This window comes from Macrobrachium rosenbergii, chromosome 43 (genome assembly GCF_040412425.1).
Source record: "Macrobrachium rosenbergii isolate ZJJX-2024 chromosome 43, ASM4041242v1, whole genome shotgun sequence".
Classification (NCBI taxonomy): Eukaryota; Metazoa; Arthropoda; class Malacostraca; order Decapoda; family Palaemonidae; genus Macrobrachium; species Macrobrachium rosenbergii.
The window spans coordinates 20,996,782-21,011,781 of record NC_089783.1 but is presented as its reverse complement, the minus strand read 5'-3'; positions in this window follow the sequence as shown (position 1 = coordinate 21,011,781).

Below are 15,000 nucleotides of genomic sequence, written 5' to 3'. Positions count from 1 at the left end.
ACGGAAACTAACAACTCTCTCTCTCTCTCTCTCTCTCTCTCTCTCTCTCTCTCTATATATATATATATATATATATATATATATATATATATATATATTATACATATATACATGTGTGTATATATACAAATGTACACACATATATATACATGTATATATATATACATATATATATATATATATATATATATATATATATATATATATATATATGTATGTATGTATGTATATTTATATATATATGTGTTTGTGTGTGTATTGTTTTTTTGTACAGTGGTCACCTCCAGAACTGAGATTTCCCGATTTTGTCAACATTTTCTTTATATTTTCTTTGCAAGGACGGAATGAGGTCTTGAATACTGAAACGATCTTCTTACAACAATGTACCGGTACCGGACAGAATACCTAATAGCGGAAAATAGTTATGAAAAGGATACAAATTGGAATTCACCATTGTCAACCGAGGAATTTAAAACACAATATCGATCATGTGATCGAAAAGAATGTGATCACCTTGCATAAGAAAAGCTCGCTAAAATCTTTATTACAGATAAGAAAACAAAAATAAACTTTCTTACTTGGACAGTTTCATGCACCGATCAAGGCGGCCACATATTAGCAAAATAATATCGGCAGACAAAGAGAAGAAGAACTGTAAGTTTTGATAAATACAGAAGGAATCAAATGACAGGATAATATCATATATACGTGATTCCGTGCTAGAATTTAATTACAGTTTAATTGCCAACAAGAAACAAGAAAGTAGTGAAGGATAACTGGTAAAACATCAGATAAAACGACGAATGAAAAGAAGCAAACAATTTATGGAGGTCCTTCACTACCTGATATTCAGAATCAGAAAATAAAGAGGAAAACTGATGATGTTGACAATAATAATGGTGATGACAAATTATAAATATTCTGCCTAACGGGTACTTGTTTTGTTTCCTTACGATGAAGATCCTCTGTCTGATCTGAACTGTCTATATTCTATTTTTCCCACAATAAAGGTAATTTATCTGCTTGTTAGAATTAGAGGCATTACCTTAAGTGCAATGCTTTTGCTATGTAATTTTTTTTTATATAAGATTCACTTATTACAAGAAGAAATACTGTATTTAAATTGGAAGGTATTGTTGCTTAGCTTTTTATCACTAAACTGAGACACACCTTTGGAAAAGCAAAGCAGGGTAACTTTTTATTATTGCTAAAATAAGAAAGTTCTGAAGATTATTACTTAACGTAAAAAAAAAAAAAGCGAATCAGTATTGCAAGGAGGTAAACAAACTTACTTTAAAACTTTCTTTCTCTCTTTCTCTTTCTCTGTATAAAGATGCAGAAGCGAATGATAAAAGTAAATATAAATATCTACTGAATACGAATACTGACTACAGAACTATAAAGGAAATTTCTGTTGTAGATCAACATAATAAATAAAGATAAGGAAACGGTTACGTTAAATCCTCTAGTTATATCTCAGAAAACCTTTCCTCTTTACTGAGTGGAGTTTTTATTGCATGTCTCTGATAACTTTCCCTCCTTACAACGCTGATTACCTGTGTAATTCCGATAAATCCCTTCCTTAATCTCAAAGACAAGTCTGGGATTACCTCACATGATTGCTATGCTTACTTCAGGTCATATTACGAATGATTATTACTTATTGTTGATCAGTCGCTTTTCAGATTTAGGCTTTCTAAGCGACTTCCTGTTACCTCCTGTTCTGTCTCAGATACTCATTACACGTCGTCATGCGGGTTATGAAGTTTACATAACCTTGCAGTTGCTATGTTAGTTTGCTAACACGTACTCCGGTGACCTTGTTACATGACCACGTCAATTTCTAAAGTTGTCATTCAGACCAATTTCCCTTGCGGCAATTTTGGCTCGGAAAGTCATGTTTCATAGAATCTTTCTTAGTTCCTCTACTGTTCTCTGACGTCATTCTCAGACAATCTTTCATTATTCCCAAACTGATTCCTACAATCTTGTCAAATCTAAACATAAGTCATTACCGTACTAAAATCGTAAGTTGCCTTAGATAATATTTTCGCACTAGAATGCCTTATTGATAACCTAAGGCCAATCTAAGATAGTATATCTAGAGAGTCATATGGATGCCTTTAGATATATCCTGTATACTTTCTTTTTACATTTTGACCACTAAATTCATTTTCAGATAACCTTTACTCGTTTCTTTTCTCATTTTCATATTAAATCGTTACGTCCCTGAGCAGATGGCCTTTCAGTTGCTGGAACAGTTTATACTTCACTTTTGCCTTAGGGGTTCCTACAGACTATAGAAGATGCTATTTCCTCGTTGCATTGTTGATTAAAGACCATGAAATGATCCACAGTACACACACACACATATTCATATGTATACATATATATATATATATATATATATATATATATATATATATATATATATATATATATATATATATATATATATGCATATATATTAATATATATACGTATATCTGTGTGCATATGTATGTATATATATATATATATATATATATATATATATATATATATATATATATATATATATATATATATATATATATATATATATCAAGAAAAAAGGCAAGAAGATGGGAGGCAACAATGAAAATGAAAACGTTCTTCTGACACATCCAGCTTTTAACAGCTAAAGTAGAAAGATCCGTCCACTTTAAATCACTGAAGCATTGGACGAGACACATAAAGTCGCCCTTTGAGCTACAGTAGATGGAATTTCAGGTCGATGAATTACAGTTCTTGTTGAAAACTCACTTTACGATATACGTCAGGCAGAAAAAACTTAGAACCCTGAGAAAATTCCGTAACTATTCTATAAAGGACTTAACACAACAATTTGTTCTTAAGACACGTGTCAGTGTCACGAAATCATAAATTTACTAATAAAAACCAACAAAATCATCTTGAAGGAACACACACAGGTCAAAGTCAGGTAATCAATTTTTATTTGTTATCTCAGAGTGTCAGGGGTACGCAGAGTGCTAGAAGAAAGTTAATGGATAGATATTAGAGTTTAGATGGTTTGGTCATGTGGAAAGAATGGCAGGTAATTTATTGGTGGAAAGAGAGTAGAATTATGATGTGTTAGAAAGACGGGCGAAAGAAGGATCTAGATTACAAGGGTGCACAACTGGCGGCCCTCAATGAAGCATCTGGGCCCTTGAATTTATCATAGAACACACCAAATATCACTCTACAGAAAAAGAAAATAAGAAAGAAATAAATAAATTGAAGCAGAATGTGGCTATTTAGTGTTTTTCACTCAAGTAAGGTGGTTAAGCAGAGAAAATACACAGAAAAGACTTATCAGTCCTCTGGATGAAATTCTGATATTTCTTAATGAAAAGAATAAGGTAGTACCAGAACTTGAAAATGCTGACTGGCTTTGTGATTTGTCATTTCTTGTGGATCTCACAAGTCATTTAAATAACTTGAATCACAAACTTTAAGGAAATAAGCAACTTATTTCTCAGCTAGCCAACTATGTGATAGCTTTTAAACAAAAACTAAGTTTCAGTCACAGACAGCTAAAACAGAGTTAGGACACTTCCCAAACTACAAACTTGTGTGAGAAACACAAAGTATGCAATAAACATGAATACTATGCAACAAAATTAGGAAAACTTTTGGAGGCCTTTGAGAGCCGATTTGAGGACCTAAAGAAATATGTCAATGATTTGATGTTGTTCAGCGACCCCTTTTCTGCATCTCCTGATGTAGTGGAATTCGAAGCACACCTTGAACTGATTGATCTTCAGAATAACGACAGCCTTCGTACCAAGTATAATGAAGGGGGCTTACTCAATTGTTTGGCCAAAGATCAATTTCCATATCTGAGAAACAAAGCTGCTATTTACGCAAGCTTATTGGGCTCTACCTACATATGTGAAGAAACATTTAGTCTGCTCAACCAGAACAAATCAAATATTCGCAGCAGGTTAAGTGATCAAAATTTGCACCCTGTTTTAAGACTGGCAGCCACAAATTTCCACCCTAACATAAAAAAGCTGGTGCATGAATCTCACTGTCAAGAATCTAATTAAAACTAAACAGGTGAGCAACTGTGTTTTTTTACCCTTAAACATATACAAACTTTATTATATTTAATGTAAAATCTAGTGATCCTCGATTAGATATATGTTTGATGATGTGGACCGAGTAGCCCAAAAGGTTATGCACCCCTGATCTAGAAAGTGTTTGGCAGAAAGCTTGGAGGAGATATTGGAAGGAAGGGGTCAGATCCAAGAAGTGAGAAATGCCAGCAAGAATGGTGAATGGGGAATGGCGTAGTGTGTGCAAGGGTTCGACATACTGCTGGTGAGCCTTCCGTGTAGATGTACAAAACTGCTAGTGGCTAAAATTAAGGAAATTTCTACAAGGCGAGTTCATCGCCGATTAATAAGGTTTTTGTGAGACGAGTGAGGAATGGAAAATATGATGTAGTCTAACACTACGTGTACTGTACATAGCTATCACGATAAAGACGTTTCATATTCCGCAAAAGGTTTTGCGTTATATCTAAGCTACAGAGGCTATTTTCGTTAATTGGTGTATTGCATCGCTGAAGTTACGCTACAATAAGTAGGTCCATCGTTTTATGGGACGTATACATAAACTGAATTTAAAACTCAAATCAGTAAAAACCTTTAATGCGCAGTTGTTTGCACTCGATATCCTGCCTTACTTTCAAGAAAGCAGTGCAACCTGTCTTGTTTGTATTCAATTTCAAACAAAAGAAAGCCTTTCCGGAGAGAATCAGCAGAGGGGTTTCTCAACCAGACACACGCACACACCTACAATTACACTCGAAATCACTGAATAATTGATATAGTTTACCATTCTCATATGTTCTACTCCTGTTTTTGTCTTCCAAGAAAAAAAGACATCATTTGTAGGATAATCTTTGTAAACGATTAAGAGCGATGGAGGAACAGAAGTATCTTTAATTTCATTCTCCTCTCCTTGGCAGACGTCTCTGAATATTCAAATAATATGCATATGTTTTCCCCGTATGTCTTTAATATCATTTGCACATTTATTTGCATATGTTTTCCTTATATCCTTAAGAAACCTTGAGCATTTATTGTCCCTTCAGTCGTCCAAGAGTCTTTCCAGTGTCGCCTTGATAATCATCCTTAATTACACAGCATTCATTATGGATCTTTATACCTTTATCTTGGGTAACTTAATGAAATTTCGAGAGTGTTTTGACGTTCATCGAAAGGCGTGGGAACGGAACAATTCTCATCAGTTCTTTGTTTGCAGCAGATTATGGTCTTTACTTGTCTCTGTCTTTTATGAGAAAATGAGTTGAGATTATGTTCCACGCCCGTGTTAATTACTTTCATTACCTGTTTTCTCGTAAATTTTTCTGTATATTCTTAGTTATTTATACGCATTTAATTTAAGTGAACTTACACTTTCGTATATAAAAAAAATGAATTTATGTTGTTTGTAAGTGGTTGTATAACGATCAAATGGCTTAGTGCCCCTTTCTCTTCATTTATTTGTCAAGAACAGAAACTTATCCACTACTTACAGGTTATCTGAACAACGCATCAAAGCGATTTTGGGTTTGGTTAGTACCTGAGTGGGTGATCAGTATGCATTACTGAAAACGAGAGAACGTCGCAACCTAAGCTCCTTGAGTTTAGCACGAGCTAAACCTCCATTCGAAAGAGAACTTCGAATCGAATCGAGGAGCAAGACCTAAGCTTGTCTGTTTGGTAGATCGAACTGGTTGATGGCTTGAGTCGTCACTGATAAGTGGATATTAATGAATATGCTCTCTCACGACCTCTCTTATCGATTGACTGATTATGAAATTTAGGTGTCTTGAGTACCAAGCGCCAGAACCCATCAGGATTATTCATCTCTTGTCATGTATCTGTAATTTTTTCTCTCGCCTTCTGTCTCTATATGTACATTTCAATTTCTCCCAGATCTGATATTTTCGAATTAAATAGCGTGATATATGTACATTTCAATTTCTCCCACATCTGATATTTTCGAATTAAATAGCGTGAGAAATAAAGTGCATATGACTATCTATCTATCTATGTATTTATCTTCAATTGTCCTCAGTAGTAAGAATGCTGATACACCAGAATCATTAATATTCAGTAAAAAGGAAACCAAAAGAATGACCCCGGTGTTACATATATTTAACTTACATGTGGTAATATAAAATGTTTATCATTTTATTACTTATAATGGATATTACGTTTCATTTTATGTACGGTTGGACTGACAATACAAAGGAAAAAACGATCCATACAGGTATTACTGTGGTGACTGTTCCTTTTATCCAGGTATTACTGTACTGTTTGTCCCTTTTATCCAGGTGTCACTGTGGTGTCTGTCCCTTTTATTCAGGTATTACTGTCATAACTGTCCCTTTTATCCAGAAATTACTGTGGTGACAGTCCCTTTCATCCTGATACTACTGTTCTGTCTGTCCCTTCTATCAGGGTATTATTGTGGTGACTGTCCCTTTTTATCCAGGTATTGCTGTGCTGTCTGACACCTTTAACCAGACATTACTGTACTGTCTGTCACCTTTAACCCTTTATGCAGGTGTTACTATGCTGCCTGTCCCCTTTAACCAAGTATTACTGTTCTGTCTGTCCCTTTTATCCAGATATTACTCTGATGACTGTCCCTTTTATCCAGGCATTACTGTGGTGACTGTACCTTTTATCCAGTTATCACTGTGTTGTCTGCCCCCTTTATCCAGATATTTCTGTGGTGACTGTCCCTTTTATCCAGGTATTACTGTGCTGACTGTCGCCTTTAACCAGGTATTACTGTGCTGTCTGTTCCTTTTATCCAGGTATTACTGAGGTGACTGTCCCTTTTATCCACATATCACTGTGCTGTCAGTCCCTTTTATCCAGGTATTACTGTGGTGACTGAAAAGCACTTTCAATAATATATTCCTATGGTCTCGAGTACATGAAATGAGGCATGATAAACCCGTAGAGTTTATTTACCACACAAGTTACAAAGGGAAGGGGGAAGGGGGGTGGGGGAAAGGGGATGGGCGGGGGTACGGGTTTGAAACCTACCGAATTATCTAAGTTGGATCAAATGGTGGCCACGTGGCAAATTTTGCCTAGATTGGTCAAGCGGTTCAGATTCCTATAGCGTACAAACATAAAAACTATCACACAAACTGACATACAAAAATTCACTTTTATATATATATTTATATATATATATATATATATATATATATATATATATATATATATATATATATATATTCTCATGTATAAAGTGTTCTGTATGTTAGTAATAATTGTTGAAATGTCGTTGTAATGCCAGATCTCACAAAAATTAACAATTTATGGAATGTAATAGTGGGGGAGAGAATTTATGCCTCATGTATCTGGGGATGTCATCGAGATATCTTTTGTTGAGATGCGAGTGTACGTCAACAGTCGAGATAAGAGAAGGGCACGTGGTCCAGCAATTAATTTCCTGTTAGAGTAACTCTGAATGATCCCATAGTCTTGTGTGCTTCTAAACATGTATCATTCTGTCTTAGTCAAAGAAATTATTGCACAAAACCTCGTGGCTATTGCGTCATATAGTCTCTAGGACATGTCCCATTCAAAACAATTGCTTGTCCTGATCATGTCAGCTTTGGCCCCAAACGTTTTGCCTTTATAATGACATCATCTTGCTTTGCAAGAATGATCTGTGGGGTCTTTCTTTTGACTGGAGACTGAAAATTTTGTCATTCTGATTCTAGAGACCTTTTGAGGTGGTTCCCTCTCTCTCATTAAAAAAGTGAAAAATAATGTAGAGTAATTAATTGTTGGTCACTCAGTTTTAATAACTTTTGAGGTCTAACATCTAACTTTGTAGCAGTGTTTGTATGTGTGTAACGGCGCCTTGACATGAGTTGTGAAAGAGTGTGTAATGGCCAGAATTGCAGTTAACAGGTATTGTAATACAAATTTATACCATGGTATAATTCGAAGGGTATAATTTGAAGTGTGTAATTTGAATTGTTTAAATAAGTGATTAGCAGACCGGTCAATATCGTAAGGGGTTTGTGCTTTAGTGAATTTACATTACATTTCATTTTCATGTTTTGTATAACAGTGTGTTCTTAATGTCATTTGAATTATTTAATTATTTTTGAATTTAATACTTTTACATGTTTTGTGTGTTTACAATCTCTTAGTTTTTTCAAGATACCTACTTAGTTTTGTTTCACATATTAACATTTTGGTGATTTAGTATTGGTTCTTAATTTAATTTTTCTTCGAAGTAAGCTTGTGAATTTTGATTTATTAATTTTGATTTATAATTAAATTTGTGTACTTAAAGTTTTTACAATAGTGTTTTATTTATTAACCACCAATGGTAGGAATAATTTTGTAGATAAACTAAAGCGATGGATAGTTTAGTTCCTTCAGTTTTGCTGAATTGACTCTAACCGACGAGACAGTTACAGTTGTTTGATGGAGTGATGCCCTTTTTCGTTAACTTTAGTATATATTGATACCTCACAATTATTTTGATACCTCACATTGTTCATAAACTTTTTAAGGGATCCCTGTTGCCTTTAGAGTACTCAGTCATATTTTTTTTGTTAAGAGAGTTCAGTTATCTGACTGTAATTGATTAATGTGGGTCATCTGGCGTCACAACTACCAGGGTCACCGACGCCGATTATCTGACTGTAGTGAGGTAAGTTTTTAATTCCATGATTGATTAGTGTAATAACCAGGCATTTGTGTGTGTGTGCATGTGTATATGTAAGCACGTATGTAAGTAGGCACGTGCTTCCTGTAAACAAGTAGCATGAACGGATGGGATAAGGTTTGAATCCCCAGTGAGATGAATCTCTCCAAATCGTTTCCACTTGTATTGAACTGGGCCATTGTTGACCTAAGCAACGAATTATGTGGCTGATATTAGTCTATTGAGTTTGGTCTAAGCAAGGTTGAAGAAGGTCACAGGACCAAAATCACTTGCTGGAACCCAGATGCTCAAACCCTTCGGTGTCATCTCCTCCAGGGGAAAAGGCATATATATATATATATATATATATATATATATATATATATATATATATATATATATATGTATGTGTGTGTGTGTGTGTGTGTGTGTGTGTGTGTGTGTGTGTGTCTATGTATATATACTGTATATACATACATATATATACAGTATATATGTGCATATATATGTGTGTGCGTGTTCCTGTGTGTATGTAAATGAAATTTTACAAGCATTTTTACGAAAGGAAACTTGCTGGAAGCTTGCTGGATATGCAAAAAGAGAGAGAGAGAGAGAGAGAGAGAGAGAGAGAGAGAGAGAGAGAGAGGAATATTCCCAAAGAATGTATTTAAACATGAATGATTCCAGACCACTGAATAGCAAGTGGGTCGGGTTCAAGGGATAAGGAGTACCCTGCTCAGATTGGAGGAGGGTGGAGGCGGGTAAAGACAGGATTTGGATGTTAGGGGAGGGCGGGGGCATGGGGAGGTTTGGGAGGATATGGGGGACGAGGAGACGCGTAACTAGGTCATAAGGGTTCAAGCCATGTGACTCCACCATGAGGCACAGAGTGGAAAGGGTTGAATTTTAATGCAGTTTACGTCGACTTGAACATTAGGAGCTCCGTTGCAATACACAAGAATCCAAATACGATTTGTTATTGTCATGGAATTGAATGATGGAGTAAGTGGCACAGCCAGAGTTTTGTTTATCGTCCTTTAGACCTCAGATTTATTCTTCCGTGACCGGAACACCTTCGTTTATTTTTACAGGTGACTGAATTCTATGTAATTTCTGTGGCATGAACAGCTTCACTGTATCTTTACATGCAATATAAGAGTGCAGTGAGGATGCAAATATTCTGCTCTGTTTCACCCATGACATGGCTGGATACTTTGTTTGGTTTTGTCTTCCATATGCGTCCTACACTTATTTCTCTGTTATATAAGACAAAAAAATTTTATATTTTGTTATCTAGGTCACTGCATGGATTCAGTTTCTGTGATAAATAAGTGTTATGTCTCCTATTTGTACTGTACAATTATTTTTCAGGGCATAATGGGACTATCATTATGATCAAGATTTTATTCATATTTATTTCCGTTCATTTGCATTAATAATCTCCCATTCAAATAAGCTTACATTTTCTGGGCTTTCATTAGGGTGGTCCTCTCGATGCCTCTAAACGAAACAAGAAGCTCAAGCACCGAAAGCAAAGGGAATCTAATCGCTGATATAAATGTTTGGATGTGAAAACATTCTTCTAGCACTAGACAATATATGAGGATTTTACACCTGTGGTTCGGGCCGGAATACATGATGAATTGAAAAAGTAACAATATAAATCTTATATCGTTTGTCAAAGTAGAATCAAACGATTCAAGCTAAATCATACATGATTTTAGTATTATCTTTTCAATTTGGGTGAAACAGACTTATGGCTGATGTCATATGGCACAGTCACTGTTGTAAAAATTAACAGTTTTCTTCACTGACAATCTATGACTGAATGACTAAGATAATTGGCTGGGTGGTTGGTTCAGATCCAGCTGAGTTTTGTGACAGTACTGGCCGTGCCCTACGGAAACGGAAAGTAAACTGAAAATGCTAAAGAGACTGAGATTGAACCCTGGACTCAAACCAGTCAACAGAGACGGTAACCAAGATGGAATAACTTTCTTGGTAAGGGACTGCATCCGTTAATATCAGTGCTCTTGCCATTCAGAATTTCTGACATCCACAGTCACTGACTGTATTATGTAATCCCAGATGGGAATCCAGACACTTAAATAATATCTGTCATTATCCACTCATATTCGTCACTGATATTTCTCAGATTAACCGTTGATACTTCTCAGGGTAATCATTGATATTTCTCACAGTAATCATAAATACTTCTCGGGTTAATCATTGATATTTCTCAAGTTAATCAATGATACTTCTTATATTAATCACTGACACTCCTCAGGTTAATTATTGATATTTTTCAGATTAATCGTGGATGTTCCTTAAGTTAAGCATTGATATTTCTGGACTTGTATATGAACCAGAATTAAGATCAGATTTTGAAAATGTTTCATATCAAAATCAGATGGAAGAGAGAGGTAAAAACAAAATAGAATGCCGATTTTGTGATCACTCCATCCGGAAAGGAGAAAATGCCTAACATGAAATATCTTATGAATATATATTGAGAAACATGAAAACCTAATAAAAATTAATTAAAAGCTAAATAAAACAAATTTTATAATATTCATTTCCACATTAATGAGAGAGAGAGAGAGAGAGAGAGAGAGAGAGAGAGAGATACAATGTTAATGGGAGAAAATTATGGTACTGTAATATTCAATTAAACAATAAACAAAAGTAATTTAAGGGTAAATTTAATCTTTTGTTGAGCATTGTTCCCTCATAATTAGATATGAATATCAAGGAAAAAGACAAATGTTCTATTTCCTTCGGCTCCCTCAAATTTCTTACTAACATCGAGACCCAAGATCTATATCTCCATAGCTAAGATAAAAGAGAGGAGAGCAGAAATATATGAGAAAATACGAAAAACAATTATAGACATCCAGCATTTTAACTCTGAAGTAGAAAGGGCGTCCATCGCCAGCGCGCTGAAGCGTTAGAGTTGACAGATGAAAGAGCTCTTTGATCCCAGGTAGATGTGACAGAATCGTTTACCAGAGAACTCGACGGAGTTTTAGGACGATGAATTTCAGATTCGTCCGAGACGGCAGTTTGAGAACTGGCAGGGAGAAAAAGAAAGACGCTGGGAGTTCATGGAAGGTTTCTCTGCTCACAGATGAACACGTTAACGAAAAGAATTAGTTTTCAGTTTGAGGAGTTAGGTAAGAATTCATGACCTATAGAATGAAAAGCTAAATCATTTATTTTTCGCCTCCTTCGATGAAAATTTGTAGACTAACAACCGAATGAAGAAACCAAAATATTTCGATCCAAAGAGAACGCCGCCAAATGATATTAAACCACACAAATCCCATTGAACTTCCTTGACATTAGGTCAGCAATGTTAATCCATATTCATCATAACCATAAAAGAATTGGAAGAAATAAGATTTATATTGTTAGCTTCTTGCATCAAGAAAATGACATCAGGGTGGAGTCCCATAATGTTTGAAAGATGATGTATATGAGGTCTGTGGGACAATTATTCAAAAAGGTTCCCACTTATTGATTAAAGCTAGAATTCTTACAGTAATGACGGATCCAATGCTTGTTGAATAGTCCTGAAAGTCATGTCTCTGATGCTATTTCGCAAAAGACGTTGTTGGTTCTCATAATTACTGTATTTTCATGGTAATAATGTATGCCTGTTTTAATTTAATGATTAATTTTTCATGAACTTATTACAGGAAAGGACTTTCTATTTTCACACTGCAGTGATAATTGCATACAACTCTACCTGAAGTTGACAAGGTTTAAATAATGGGTTCTGCAACCACAAACTATGGAAAATAACCACTTTCAATGCTTATTTAGAGATGAACAACATTTCTGATTAATCATGCAGTCATTTTCGGTTATTTCCCTTTAATCTATAACAAATGACAAAAAATATTTTGAGACAAATCGACGTTGCTTCGAGATATACTTAATGAAAGCAATTCTAGGTTTCAGTTACTGTACACTTGAAGTATTGCAAAACCCAGTTTTCTCATACAGTGGTCTTCTGACTTTTGTAAAGAACACAAAAAAGTAATTAAGTGATTAAATTCTCCAGAAAGTAAAGTAAATCTCTTTGTATTGAAAAACTTTACACGTTTATATAACTGTGTATATATATATATATATATTATATATAATATTTATATATATATAGTATATATATATATATTTATATATATATGTATATATATATACATATGTATGTATATATATATATATATATATATATCTATCTATATATATATATATATATATATATATATATATATATATATATATATATATATATATATATATATATATATATATATGACCACATGCATTTACATTTGTTTACTCAATTATGTACAAAAACCTTTAGGAATGTCTGCCAAGCCATCTTGCAGGAACAGTTCCCGAGACAATCATCTTCTATTGCCCTGCGATCAATATCCACGATCCTGCTTTGGGATTAAGGTCCCTATTAAAGACTGACAATTGCTTCCGCTATCAACGAAAACTGGAGAGACTGAATAACGTCGTGCCAGAATTGATCTTGGATTTTTGTGCGTGTTTTATTATTATTATTATTATTATTATTCAGTTGATGAAACCTATTCATATGGAAGAAGCCCACAAGGGCCACTGACTTGAAATTCAAGCTTCCAAAGAATATTGTATTCATTAGGAAGAAGTAAGAGGAAGTAAAGGGAAATACAAAAAGAGAAGATCCCGCACATTAAAAGAAATTAATTAATCAACAGATAAATAGATAAAATGTATTAAAATGCTAGAAGAATAGTATTAGGGTGGTAATGCATTGTATTTTAGCTTGAACTTTTGAAGTTCCAACTGCACGACGTCCTCTGGGAGGCTGTTCCACAGTCCAACGGTGTGAGGAATAAAGTTCAACAGCGAGGCACATTTACTGCATATTGGTGCTGCTGTTCAGCGAATCTGGTTGCTCTCGGCGGATAAAGTGGATCAGGGATCAATTGTGAATGTGAAAGATCTCTGTTGAAATACAACTTATGAAACAGAGACAAACAAGAGACCATTCGTCGATGGTCCAAGCAATAACAGAAACCTTCCACCACGAACCACTCTATATAAATGAGATAAATCTCTGGCAGAAGCAGACATCCACACCGGAGAACAGTATTCCAGTAAAGGAAGTACAAATGACCTAAAACACGTTGCACTGATTTTATCACTGTTAGAAATATATGAGGCCTTACGAACAATGCCTAGCTTTCGCACGGCATTTGCTGAAACTTTCATTAGATGTTTCTCAAAAGTTAGATGGGAATCAAAAGGTATTTCTAGAATAGTTAAAACTTCAGACTTAATCAGCAAAGTTCCATCCACCTGAAGGGGAGGATGGGGTGGGAAAGCTGTACGAGATCTGCTTTCGTTTTACTGGAGTTCAGCCTCATACCCCACCCCTGATCCGGTCCATGTCCCGACTGAGGCTCAGGGCAGCTTCATCTCTCATAAGTGGAGACTTTACTATACCCACAAGTGTTGCATCATTGGCAAACTGAACAATCTTGTTTTCCAGACCAACTACTATATCACTTGTATACACTAAAAGTAACTGGTCCGATAACACTGCCCTGTGGAACCCCAGACACAAAAGGTCTTGGTTCACCAAAGATCCCGTCCACAGCAACTCGCTGCTGCCTACCTGTAAGAAAATCTTGAAGTGATCCTATAACACATCCACCCACTCCAAGATTCTGAAGTTTATAAGTAAGTGCCTTGTGATTTACTAAATCGAAAGCAGCACTAAAATCTATTTGAAATACTCTGCGCTCAAAACCCTTAACAAGGTTCCCTTGCAAATGGCATGTCAAGTCTGAAAGAGCATCGCAGATACCTAACTGCTTCCTGTATGCATATTGACAATCAGCTAACAATCCGTTAGATTCTACATACTTATAGTGGCTTGAAATATGTTTTTCAGCAACTTTGGAGAGCACAGGGAGAGTTTATATGAGAATGGTGCAACATTCAACTCTGCTGTTAGGTCTGTTGGACCTATTAATCGCTCTTGTTCATAACATACTGCCTTTTCTCGGTATAGTTCTCATAAAAAGAGTTTTTACTTTTTTTTATTCCGATTTTAAGGTTTTCTGGAGAAAAATTTTCAAAAGATATTCTTCAGAAATACTGAAAAACACGGGGGGAGTATCTAATAGTATAATCTCATTGCAAGCATTTTTGTTATCAGCATTGATAAAAATAAGGGGAAAAAATTAATACTCAGCCAGTTTCATGTAG